General features: G+C 41.3%; 1 protein-coding gene and 1 long non-coding RNA gene across 4 annotated transcripts in view; both read right to left on the bottom strand.

Moving 5' to 3' along the window:
- The window catches only part of LOC145722247 (uncharacterized), a 4,792-nt gene extending 511 nt beyond the window's left edge, over window positions 1-4,281 (bottom strand). The window contains exon 1 of the long non-coding RNA XR_014146367.1: window positions 206-4,281. This is a non-coding gene — a long non-coding RNA (uncharacterized LOC145722247). The remainder of the gene's footprint in view (window positions 1-205) is intronic.
- The window catches only part of LOC102740208 (protein kinase cGMP-dependent 1), a 914,142-nt gene that overhangs the window by 531,080 nt on the left and 371,640 nt on the right, over window positions 1-11,422 (bottom strand). The window lies entirely within an intron of this gene.

Below are 11,422 nucleotides of genomic sequence, written 5' to 3'. Positions count from 1 at the left end.
TTTTTTTTTAAAGATTTTATTTATTTATTTGAGAGAGAGAATGAGATAGAGAGAGAGAGCATGAGAGGGGGGAGGGTCAGGGGGAGAAGCAGACTCTCTGCTGAGCAGGGAGCCCGATGTGGGACTCGATCCCGGGACTCCAGGATCATGACCTGAGCCGAAGGCAGTCGCTCAACCAACTGAGCCACCCAGGTGCCCTTTCAGCCTTTCTTTAAAGATGTATGGATACACTTGGCTCCAGAATATACAGTACATGATTTGATAAAATATTCGCTAGAGACAGGGGTATGTTGCTGGTAAAAAGTTGAACAACTGGCTTAAAAAAAAAATAAGTTGCCATATTTGCTGATTTTTTTTGGTTTTTTTTGGTCATAAACACTCCCACTGTGGCTAATTTCAAGCTTCCAAAACAAAATCACTGAACACTGACCATGAAGTTGAGCTGAGAGCGTGTGCAGGATTGGTGGGCTGGCCTGAGGCACCTTCAGGTCACAGAGACCATTAACACTTAGAGTCCAGGACCTACATCCAGTGCTACTCCCAATTTTTTGTGAGATTTTAAGCAAGTTATTTGATCTTCTTTGACTCTTATCTAAAATAGGATCATTTTCTGGGGCGCCTGGGTGGCTCAGTCTTTAAGCGAGCCCCGCATCAGGCTCCCTGCTCCGCGGGAAGCCTGCTTCTCCCTCTCCCACTCCCCCTGCCTGTGTTCCCTCTCCCGCTGTGTCTCTCTCTCTCAAATAAATAAATCTTTAAAACAAAAAACTTACATTTTAAATTAATCAAACTATAAATTCATCTGGAAGTCACATCAGAAGTAGGACCGACAGAGAACCAATTCGTTAAGTCCATGCCTTAGTGATGTCAAACAACATGGTCACATGAAAACTGCGTACAAAGCTTTTTCACAAAAGCCAGGAATATGTGGAGCTGCAGATTCATGACATAGAGTAGTGTCCCCTGAAGTAAGAGGACCTTTATGTCTCCAGCCTTATTAGCACTTTCAACTCCCGCCCCCGGAAAATACAACCACCTGTGAAGTTACAGCTAACCTGTGACAACTAGATGTCCAACCACTAGAAACCCCCTCCCTGGGCCTGCTGTAGCTTTAGCAGAGAGATGACAAGGCGTCAAGAAACAAACGGGACAGAAAACTGACAAGACAGCCATCCTTTGCCTATATACCGAACACAGCTGAGCTTAACTGGTTTCTAGGCAAGGGCATTGTATCCAGCAGACTGGGACTAGCTGAGATCCCACGCCCTGCTTGTCTTTTTTAAAGAACTCCTTGGGTCACAAATCACAGGGACAAACATGAAGAATTTTGACAAGTGGTACGCTTGCTCTGGCATAAAATATATAAATGCACAGCCTTAGTCAGAGAGTGAAAAGCGGTTAAGTCATTTGAGATGGGCGGAAGACACTGTTTTCAATGCCAGGTCTTACTTAAGAGCCAGACCCCATATGAAACTCAGTAAAGCAGACGATTCTAAACGCGGAACTTCCCTTCTAAGTATTATGTTCAGTGTTTTATTGCGTTACTTATTGAACACGCTTACATATTGCCATGAGAATTTTAATTATCATGGTCACAATTATGCCAAAGAGTTATCGTAGTTCTTTTAAATCTGTGACTTTTAAAAACTTATTGCACATTTCAGTTTGGGGGGGTGGGAAAGGGAGAGCCGCTGTGGATTATCTAAGGACCATTTGTAAAGCAAATGCTCAAGAGCAGTTTGATTTTTATACTGAGGTGTAAAATTGAAAACCATTATGGAGGGATAATATTTTGTGTCATTAACCTACGTTTTTCTGCTCTCAGTATTACCGTCTCTTCTCACCCCAATTCCATCAGAGAATTGGCCCTGTGCTCAGTGAATCGATAGAGGGATTTGGCTGGGCAGAAGACAGAAATTCTCTGCAATTCTCTCTGGCCATGTGTTTCCAAACCCTAGGCTGTTTAAAGTACTTACAGAACTAGTAAGAGAAATAGCATCAGGACAGAAAGCAAATGTCTTGGACAAAACCACATGGGAAGAAGGGCTTCTAATCAGATCAAAGACATGTCAGGGGGCGAGCAACATGGAGAGGGGATGTTTGAGGAGAGAGTAGGGTGTTTGGTAGACTCACTGGGGGCACTGCTGGGGACAGGGAACAACTGTGTGGTGCATGTGGGCACATGGGACCCAGGCTAAATATCGAAGACAGATGCTTGCTCCCAGTATGGAAAATAACAGCCAAGTGCTACTGGTGACCATGTTGATGGTCATCTTAGTTGTCACGTGGGTGGGCAGGTGGCTCCAATACCAGGTGAGGACGGGAGGGAAAAGGAGACGGAGAGTAGGACTTGAACAGAGGCAGGAGAGGCGCGCAAAGCAGAAGTTCAGTTATAGAAAATCAAGGAAGTACAGTTTCTTGTCCACCCAAGATGGCAGCACACGATGTGTATCTGTCTTATAATATATGTATCTACTCTGTGAGGGCAAAATGAAATGTTATTCCTCTTTTAATAATTTAAAAATAATAAATCAACAACATGCTTATGAAATAGTAACATTGTTTAGATCCCAGGGCAGTTACAGACTTCTGGGAGCCCCAGTAAAAAGCCGTTTCCTTAGAAGACAGACATTATTTGAAAAACCAATACACTTGATAAACTACTTGAAAATATGTATCAAGGGCAAATAAGGGTTATACATTTTCTTAGTCTTATGTCTTACATCATAATGTTATGATGTTTAAGAAGGCATGAAAAATGGTGTTAATATTATGGGAAGGAGTATTAAAAATTAAATACTATTATTTAAATAGCCAGTAACCAATTCTCTCCAGGCTGGTGAAAATCCAGCAAGGGAAAAATAATAATTATAATTAATTAAATGAAAAGAAGTCTTTTGATTCCTAATGTCATTAGACTAGCGTCTTAAAGTGGCAAAGTCTACTACAATAACCATCCCTCACATCTAAACAGAGCTTTAGAAGGTGCTTGTACAGGCAAGATCTGCTTCTATCTTTATAACTGGGTCAGATGTATAAATAAATAATTTCAGTAGTGGTAAGTGCTACAAAGAATAATAGTAGAGGACCAGCAGACTCCGTGAGAGTGTGTGTGTGTGTGTGTGTGTGTGTGTGTGTGTGTGTGTTGCTATTTAGTGGTCAGGAAAAAAAAGAAGTGACATTCTTGCAGAGTGGAAGGGAACACAGGGAAGAGTGTTCGAGAAAGGGAAGAGCAAGTATAGGATCAGGGATGCCAAAGAAGGGGAGTCTGGTCATTAAGATGTAAGTGACAGGCCATGGGGTCAGAGAGGCACTCGAGTAGACTGACTGTTGTGGGTCAAGTTCAGGATGTTACATTTGAATCTGGATGTGATCACGAGTCACTGAAGAGCCCCAAGCAGGGCGCAAGATCTGAATTAATTTCTTAAAACATGACTGAGCTGTGGTGTGGGTAAGTGATGGTGGCAGAACCAGAGGGAAGCAAGGAGACCTCCACAGTAGTAGCCGTGAGGATGGTGGCTTCTGCTGGGGGTGGGGGGTGGTGGAGCGGTGGAGGTGAAAACCAGGGTTGGATTCGGGATATATTTGGATGGTAGAGTCAACAGGACTTGCTGGGGCATCAGGCATGACAGGTGGGGGAATGAGCAGAGTCAAGGGTCTGAACAGCAGAGGAAATGGGAGTGCCATCTGTTGAGGCAGAGGAGATGGGAGGTTGAGGGACAAAATAAGAACCCCTTTCCTCTGAATGTTCAGAACAGCGACCATCCTACCCTCTGCACATTAACTTCAGTGCACGTAGCAGAAATACTCCCAGCACTTCCACTGTTTCTAATGCATGGGTATGACCTGTCTAGAGAATGACACTCAAGGTCATTTGCTTTGGGGTCTAGATCCGTGGAATTGTATCTGCCTGTTCTCTCGAATGTTCTGTAGCTGACTTGTTGATTTGGGAAGGGGGGTTACTTCCTAAGGATTAAAGACCTTCGGACTCTGGCTGTCCTCAGCACGGATAATGCACCGACTCACATGGGCTTCATCAGCCCTGTGCCAGAGTGAAGCGCACCCAGGGAAGAAGGTTAGCTGCACCTGTTCAAAATTTTAAGTCTCAGGGCGCCTGGGTGGCTCAGTCAGTTAGGCATCTGCCTTCGGCTCAGGTCATGATCTCAGGGTCCTGGGATCGAGCCCCACACTGGGCTCCCTGCAACGTGGGAAGCCTGCTTCTTCTTCTCTCTCTGTGATCTCTCTCGCTTTCTATCTCTCAAATAAATAAATAAAATCTTTTAAAAAAAAATTTAAGTCTCTCACCTGCACAGAAGAACTTGGATTCAACTCTGAATCTGACTTTTTTTTTTGCCTTACTGAATTTAAGTTAAAAAACAAAACAAAACACCAGTACGAGAGGAGGTAATCAATTATAGTATTGACTGGGGCTCACTGCTGTAGCGATCTCTCCCTATTTGAGCAGAGTGATTCTGAAAGGTTCTTCTCATTTGTCTCTAGTTGATCTTGAAAGCTTCCTGACATTTGCTCCCATGAACTTAGAAGCATCATTTGAAATTACAGGAAATATGATGAAGCTGGGCAGGCTTACACCAGCATGCTGTGGGTTTGCGAACATCAACTGGCAAACTGTGAATGGTCAGCATCTCCCAGCTGGGAAACACTAGATCATGCACTCAAGTCAGGGACCTTGAGAAAAGAGCTAAATCCATAGCGTGACCACTTTAAAGATGGATTTTAGTATTGCCTATCTTGCCCTTTACCTAACCAGAGAGGCATGTGTCCGGAGGGGTTTGAACATCTCTTCCAAACAGAAATAACTCCTCTTAGGGCAAAGGGAACAAAAGGTTCCGTGTGAATTTATTGCTGTCCTCTCTAGGATCTGAAGTACAATTCCCCAGAACTTTGGTACTATTGTTTACTTAAGAAATCTTGAAACCTCTAGAAGTTTGAATCCCTCCACGATGCCTCAAAAGCTTTTGCATTCATGATGTTCCGTTGAATGAGTAAAGGTTCACACTTTATGCATTTTAACAAATTCATGTTCAGTAAATCTTGCTTTACTCGCTGTGTACTTTTCCTTCTTATGTGAAATAGCCTTTACCACTTGCTAACGTTGCTCATTCCCATCCGTTCTTCAAAATCCACCTCGACTCGCTTTTCCCTGTGCAATCTCTTTGACCCCCTCACATATTTGCAATGCCTGAAGTCTGGGCAGATCATCTGAAAATTGGATCATCTAGTTGAATTCTCTCTTACATGTTGACATCTTATCTCAAATTGAATATTATGGCCACATACTATCTGTCACACACCTGCATTTTGATTTATTCACTAGTTCTCCCTTGGTATACATTAAGATTGCTTCACTCAGCTATGACTTTATAAAGGTGCCACGGAGAAGGTGAGACATGCCATTCCATCCCACTAGAGAACAGGGCGATATGCTGGTAATAAGGTGGACTAAATATACAGAGAAATCCCCCCTAGTGTAGAAAACCTAAAATTGCTAGGTTAAAAAATATATTTAGAAAGCATATCTGAACTGCTGGGAGAAAAAGGGAACCATGTGGAATCCAGAAATAGGGAGCAGATATAAGCAAACTCTAGAGCTGCTGATGTTCCTGGGATACTGGCTGAAGACAATGGAATATTTTTGAAGTTTGCTTTTTAAAAGCCAACTACATAATCGGGAGAGGTACAGGTATGTGATAAAACCAAAAGGAAAGCAAGAAACTTCTTAAAAGAAAAGTTCAGAGAAATCATGACTTTAGGGTAGGAGATCAGAGAAGAAGACACAAGACTCAAAAGTGTGAGTGATGCCCTGCAGCAGCTCTGTTCAATCCAGATACAACAGGGGCCAGAAATTCAAACCACTAGTGCAATTTTCTAGTAAAATTGTAAATAAAATTTTAAAAGTAAAAATAAAATTTATTTTAATATTTTCTTTAACCCAATATATCCAAAATAGGGCCATTCAACATGTAATCACTATAAAAATGACTCCTGGGATAATTTCCCTTCGTGGAGCTTGATACTGACACACACACAATCTGGTTAATATGTTTTACTTACGGCACATCTCAATTTCAACTGGCCACATTTTCTTTTTTTTTTAAGAATTTATTTATTTATTTGTCAGAGAGAGAGAGAGAACAAGCAGGGGGAACAGCAGAGGCAGAGGGAGAAGCAGGCTCCCTGCTGAGCAGGGAGCCCGAAGTGGCACTCGATCCCAGAACCTTTGGGTCATAACCTGAGCTGAAGGCAGACCCTTAACCAACAGAGCCACCCAGGCGCCCCACAACCTGGCCACATTTTAAGTGCTCAACAGCCACGTGCCTTGGCTACTCCAGTGGACCACAGTTTTTTATCTTAAGATTAATGGTATCTTGTTATTTCTTAAGCTGTGCACACCTTATCTATTACTTGCATATCACATTATTTTTAGGTACAAGGAAAATACCTTAATATTTACAGCCACTTAAAAATGAAAGTGTTTTCCCCTAAATTCTAGCTGTGTTAATATTATTGTTCTCCTTCCCTTCCTTCCTCCCACCCCCCCGCTCTGTCTCTCCACTCCCACCCTCTCCCTGCTCTTGTCACATTCTCACATCATTTATGGGATGTGCTTTATATGACATCTTCGATTATGGAGGATTCTGACACATTTATTTCTTGGATCTGCTATTCTAAAGCCTTTCAGGAAAGTTCCTTTTGTCTCGTTGGCATACCCACACACACACACAAATTTATCATGAACTAAATACAGGCTATTTTTTCCCATATGACATGGCACCAAATAGGCATTCTGGAAAACAGCATTTAAAAAAAAAAAAACAGGGGCGCCTGGGTGGCTCAGATGGTTAACCATCTGCCTTCGGCTCAGGTCATGATCCCAGAGTCCTGGGATCGAGTCCCGCATCGGGTTCCCTGCTCCTTGGGAGCCTGCTTTCCCTCTGCCTCTCTCATGAATAAATAAATAAAATATTAAAAAAAAAAAAACATGACTAAACTAGGACTCTAAAAGCTGAAAAGGAAAAAGCAGCTTCTGGGTGAGCATTTGCAACGATGATGGCAAGAGTATTTTAAATAGAAAGCTCTTAAGAGAAAGCAGCGTTAGGATATTGAACATAATAAAAGCCCTTCCTTTCTCACTCCAGTCCATTTAGACTCAGTTTCTGCAGATGCTCGTGAACAATGCAGACTTGGGAGGGTCCATGTGCAGACCCCAAAGTGTCGGAGCAAAAATGGCAGAACACAACTGAAGTCAGCAGATAATGTGCCCATGGGACATAGCCAGTAAGCTGCCTGTTTTTGTTTGGTACATGAACTAAGGGCGGTTTTACATTTAACAAAAGATTGAAAATAGTCAAAAGAATATCTTGTGACACATGTAAATGACGTAAAATTCAGATTCCAGTGTCCATAAAGTTTACAGGCACACAGCTATGGCCTCTCATTGACATACTGTCTCTCAGCGGCCAATGGTGAATAGTTGTGGTGGAGACTAGTTAGCCCAGGGAGCCTACATTTTTATATTTGATCCTTTAAGCAAACGTTTGCCCATTCCTGGTTTAAATCACCATTTTGCCCACACAGTGATCAATTTTCCATATAAGGACCAAATAAACAATACAAGATAAACTTTCTGAACTATGGAAAGCATTATTAGATAATGGGAGAGTGATCACTGAGCATTATGGGGGTTTATTTCCTGGATTCCTGCCTTGAGCTATTGTCAGTCATCTTGGATTTGCCCAATTCAGGAAAAGGAGAGACCAGTTCTGGCCATGGCTCTGCCATCACCTAACCTTGTCTTTGACCTCGAGAGCATCAGAGCCTCTAGGAACTTCTGTTGATTTCTAAAGCAAAAGGATGAAGTTAGATCACTGTCATGGTCCTTCCTAGTTTTATGACAAATTATGGAGAGAATTACTTAAGAAAGTAGTCAAAATAACAGACAACCAGGGCACCTGGGTGGCTCAGTCGGTTAAGCACCCAACTCTTGATTTCGGCTCAGGTTATGATCTCAGGGTCCTGAGATCGAGCCCCGTGCTCATTAGGGAGCCTCCTTGGAGATTCTCCCTCCCCTCTCCCTCTGCCCCCCCCCACCTCTCCTCCTCTTCCTTCTTTAAAAAAATAAAATAAAATAAATAATAGACAACCAATGCTGATGTTAACTAGATCAGTTTTGAGCCCTGGCTCTATGTCTGCAGAGGTGGACGAAAACTTAACACACCTGTTATAGGTTCACTGAGATAAGACACTGGGGATCTGCTGGGTAGAAAGCAAGCACTTACATATAAGTGCAGCTGCCGAGCTGAACCACAACATTCACAGATGCAGTGATCCCACAGGGTCTGGAGCAGAGAAGTCACTGTCTTGACAACAAATGGAGATGTCCCCACCAAGCACAGTTTCCCTGGACAGGAGGGCCACACTGCACCTGCCTATTGGCTGCCATGTGGATGGAAAGTCTGAATTTCAGCCTCTGATTCCTAACATTATTATTATTATTATTGAACTCCAAAGCAATTACCAGGTGAAAAGAAACCAACTGACCTCCAACCCCTCAGCAGCTGGTGCTGTATCATCCACGGGAATCATAAAACCATGGACAGTTTCTGAGCAAAACTCCTTAGACAAAACAGTTCCAAATAAAGACATTATTTTGAACATACAAATAGATCCATGAAGAATAGGATTATTTAAAATAAGACTGTCAGGTCACAATTTGGGCTTTTTTTGCCTGGATCTTTAAGGAATGAAGTATAATCTAAGAGCAGTCAGTATTTAGGAGAACGAAAGTTTCTAAGTAAATAGTTTGGTAAGAATGCATCACCTTAGCAACAACACATTCCATAATTCCCTGTGATTGACACTGGCATACTATTCTAATAAAATCAGCCCATTTTTTTCACTGCTCCAATACTTTGCTTGAAGATGGGACAGAGGAAAATGATTTCCGGGAGATCGATCAATTACAGTGAAATTTCAGACTTGAACTGACTCACCGTAAACACACGTTTATTATTTTCGCCTGATTTCTACATACACTCATCCATAGACACCCCTCACCATCCCCAAAGCTCACTCTGGAAGAAAGGATTTGATCATGATGAAGAGTCAAGGACAGTCACAAAGACAGAACAGAGCTATCTACGTGGAAGAATCGCATGGAAATACTCCTCTCTCACCAGACTACCTCCTCATCACTCTGCATCTCCCAATGAAGGCAGAAGATCAATGTGATTACCAAGCAACGTTTTCAATCACAGCCTTCAAACTACATCAGAGTTAAATTTCCCCACGTATTTTTATGATTGGTCCGTCTCCATGTCTAGGGGATGGTTTGAACATCTTTTGGAGAAAGGAAAAGTAAAATAGTACTGAGTTGGGAAAACATATAAACCAGAAAACACAAATCTAGGTGTTCAATGCCGTATGCAAAAATTCCTCAAAGGTCAGTGATTACGTCCTCATGTGAGGTTAGAAAAATTCCTGAAATTATCTATTGTCACCGACCTACAGAACTAACAGATACAACCATGAGCTTTCTGAATCTCTCTTTAAAAGGAGTCGATTCAACTAGGAATAACTACAAATAATCCCAAAAGGAACTGGAAATTCCTCTTAAGTCCCAATCTCTTGGCTACATGCAAATTTTTCTGCCCCTCCAGCTACATCAGAAGTATATTGATTAAATTATTACAAAGAAAAAAAAATAGTTATGGTATTTTACATACCAAAGGGCACTAAAAGATTTAATAGCCTTATGGTACATGCAGAGGAGTACAAAAAGAGCAACTTAAAAAAAATTATTCACACCACTTTCATTTATAGTAGTGAAATGACTAATTACTTGCCAAGCTCTATTTATAGAGAATTCTCTTCAAGAAGCTCAAAGTATTTTATAGATCTCTCTAATTGATCTTTTCCCTTTTACAGATGTTAGTTATTTGTAAAATTAGAATTGCCAGGGAACAAGAAGTCAAGGCAAAGAGACGTGAACTGATAAATCAGCCAAGTTAAGGGGTAGAGTTCAGAGGACAATCCTGTTGTGTTCTGTCTCCTCAGCCATGTTCTCTATTGTTTTAAAATATATCTGGGGATAGTAGAAAGTAACTCACAATGCTCAATCCTAACCATTTTTTAAATAGCTTTATTGAAGGATAAGTGATATATAAAAACTGCACATATTTTATGTGTATTATTTGATGAATTTGGACATAGGCATTTTCAACAACTAGTTTTATTTTTAAAGATTTTTTACTTATTAATTTGAGAGACAGAGAACACAAGCAGAGGGAGGAACAGAGGGAGAGGGAGAAGCAAACTCCCTGCAGAGCAGAGAGCCCAACGTGGGGTTCGATCCCAGGACCCTAAGATCATGACCTGAGCTGAAGGCAGACACTTAACCAACTGAGCCACCCAGGTGCCCCTCAACAAATAATTTTAAATACAGCTCATGTGGCCCAGCAGCTTAGTCAAAATTTATTATTACCAAAAAAAGATTATCAATTTTTCATACCAATTATAGGATTAAAAGAAATTTTGAGAGATCAATTATTCCATTAGCTTATTTTCATTCATTTACTATGCATCAAGTACTTATCAGCAAAATAAACATGGTCCTTATCCACACTGAGCTTCTGATTACAGCCTCAATTAAAATAACCTTCCCTAATTTTACATGTCTAAAGAAGATTCCACACTTTTCAAAAGTAATTCATCCCAATGTTAACAGCTTTTAAGGGACAGAAAATCCTTCCATATCGGACATGAATCTTTCATTCTATAACTCCACTCAGTTCCTGCTGAACATTCCATGGACACAAAGATTAGGTCAATATGCAAACATCATTCATAGGATTCTAGAGTATGATTTAATTTCCCCCAACCTCCTCTCCTCTAGACACAAGGTCTCCTCTAAGTATCATAGTGAATTTTTTCCTGGCTTTTCATCATATCACAATAATTTGTTTATCTAAGAATATTTACCATGCGTGCATGTGTCAGGTACTATACTAGACTTTGACCGTGTAACTGATCACTGCACAGACTGAACTTGCTCTCCTCCTGTGATATGCAGAATGCTGCAGTAATTGTTTCTCCCTTGTTGATAAAAAAGAGAGTGGCTCATATATGTTTAAAACTCTAAACTTGGGTGGCTCAGGCGGTTGAGTGTCTGCCATCAGCTCTGGTCATGATCCTTGAGTCCCTGGATCGAGTCCTGCATGGGGCTCTCTGCTCGGCGGGGAGTCTGCTTCTCCCTCTGCCTCTGCTCCTTCCCCTGCTCATTCTGTCTCTCTCTCTCTTTCAAATAAATAAATTAAAAATCTAGAAACAAAACAAAACAAAACTCTAAACCCCTATTCATTGTTTTATATTCGTCCTCCTATATATTCTATTTTAATATATACTA

Source organism: Leptonychotes weddellii, chromosome 6 (assembly GCF_054177405.1).
Source record: "Leptonychotes weddellii isolate Sample4059 chromosome 6, ASM5417740v2, whole genome shotgun sequence".
NCBI classification, from domain to species: domain Eukaryota; kingdom Metazoa; phylum Chordata; class Mammalia; order Carnivora; family Phocidae; genus Leptonychotes; species Leptonychotes weddellii.
This window is presented reverse-complemented; position numbering and strand designations above follow the sequence as displayed.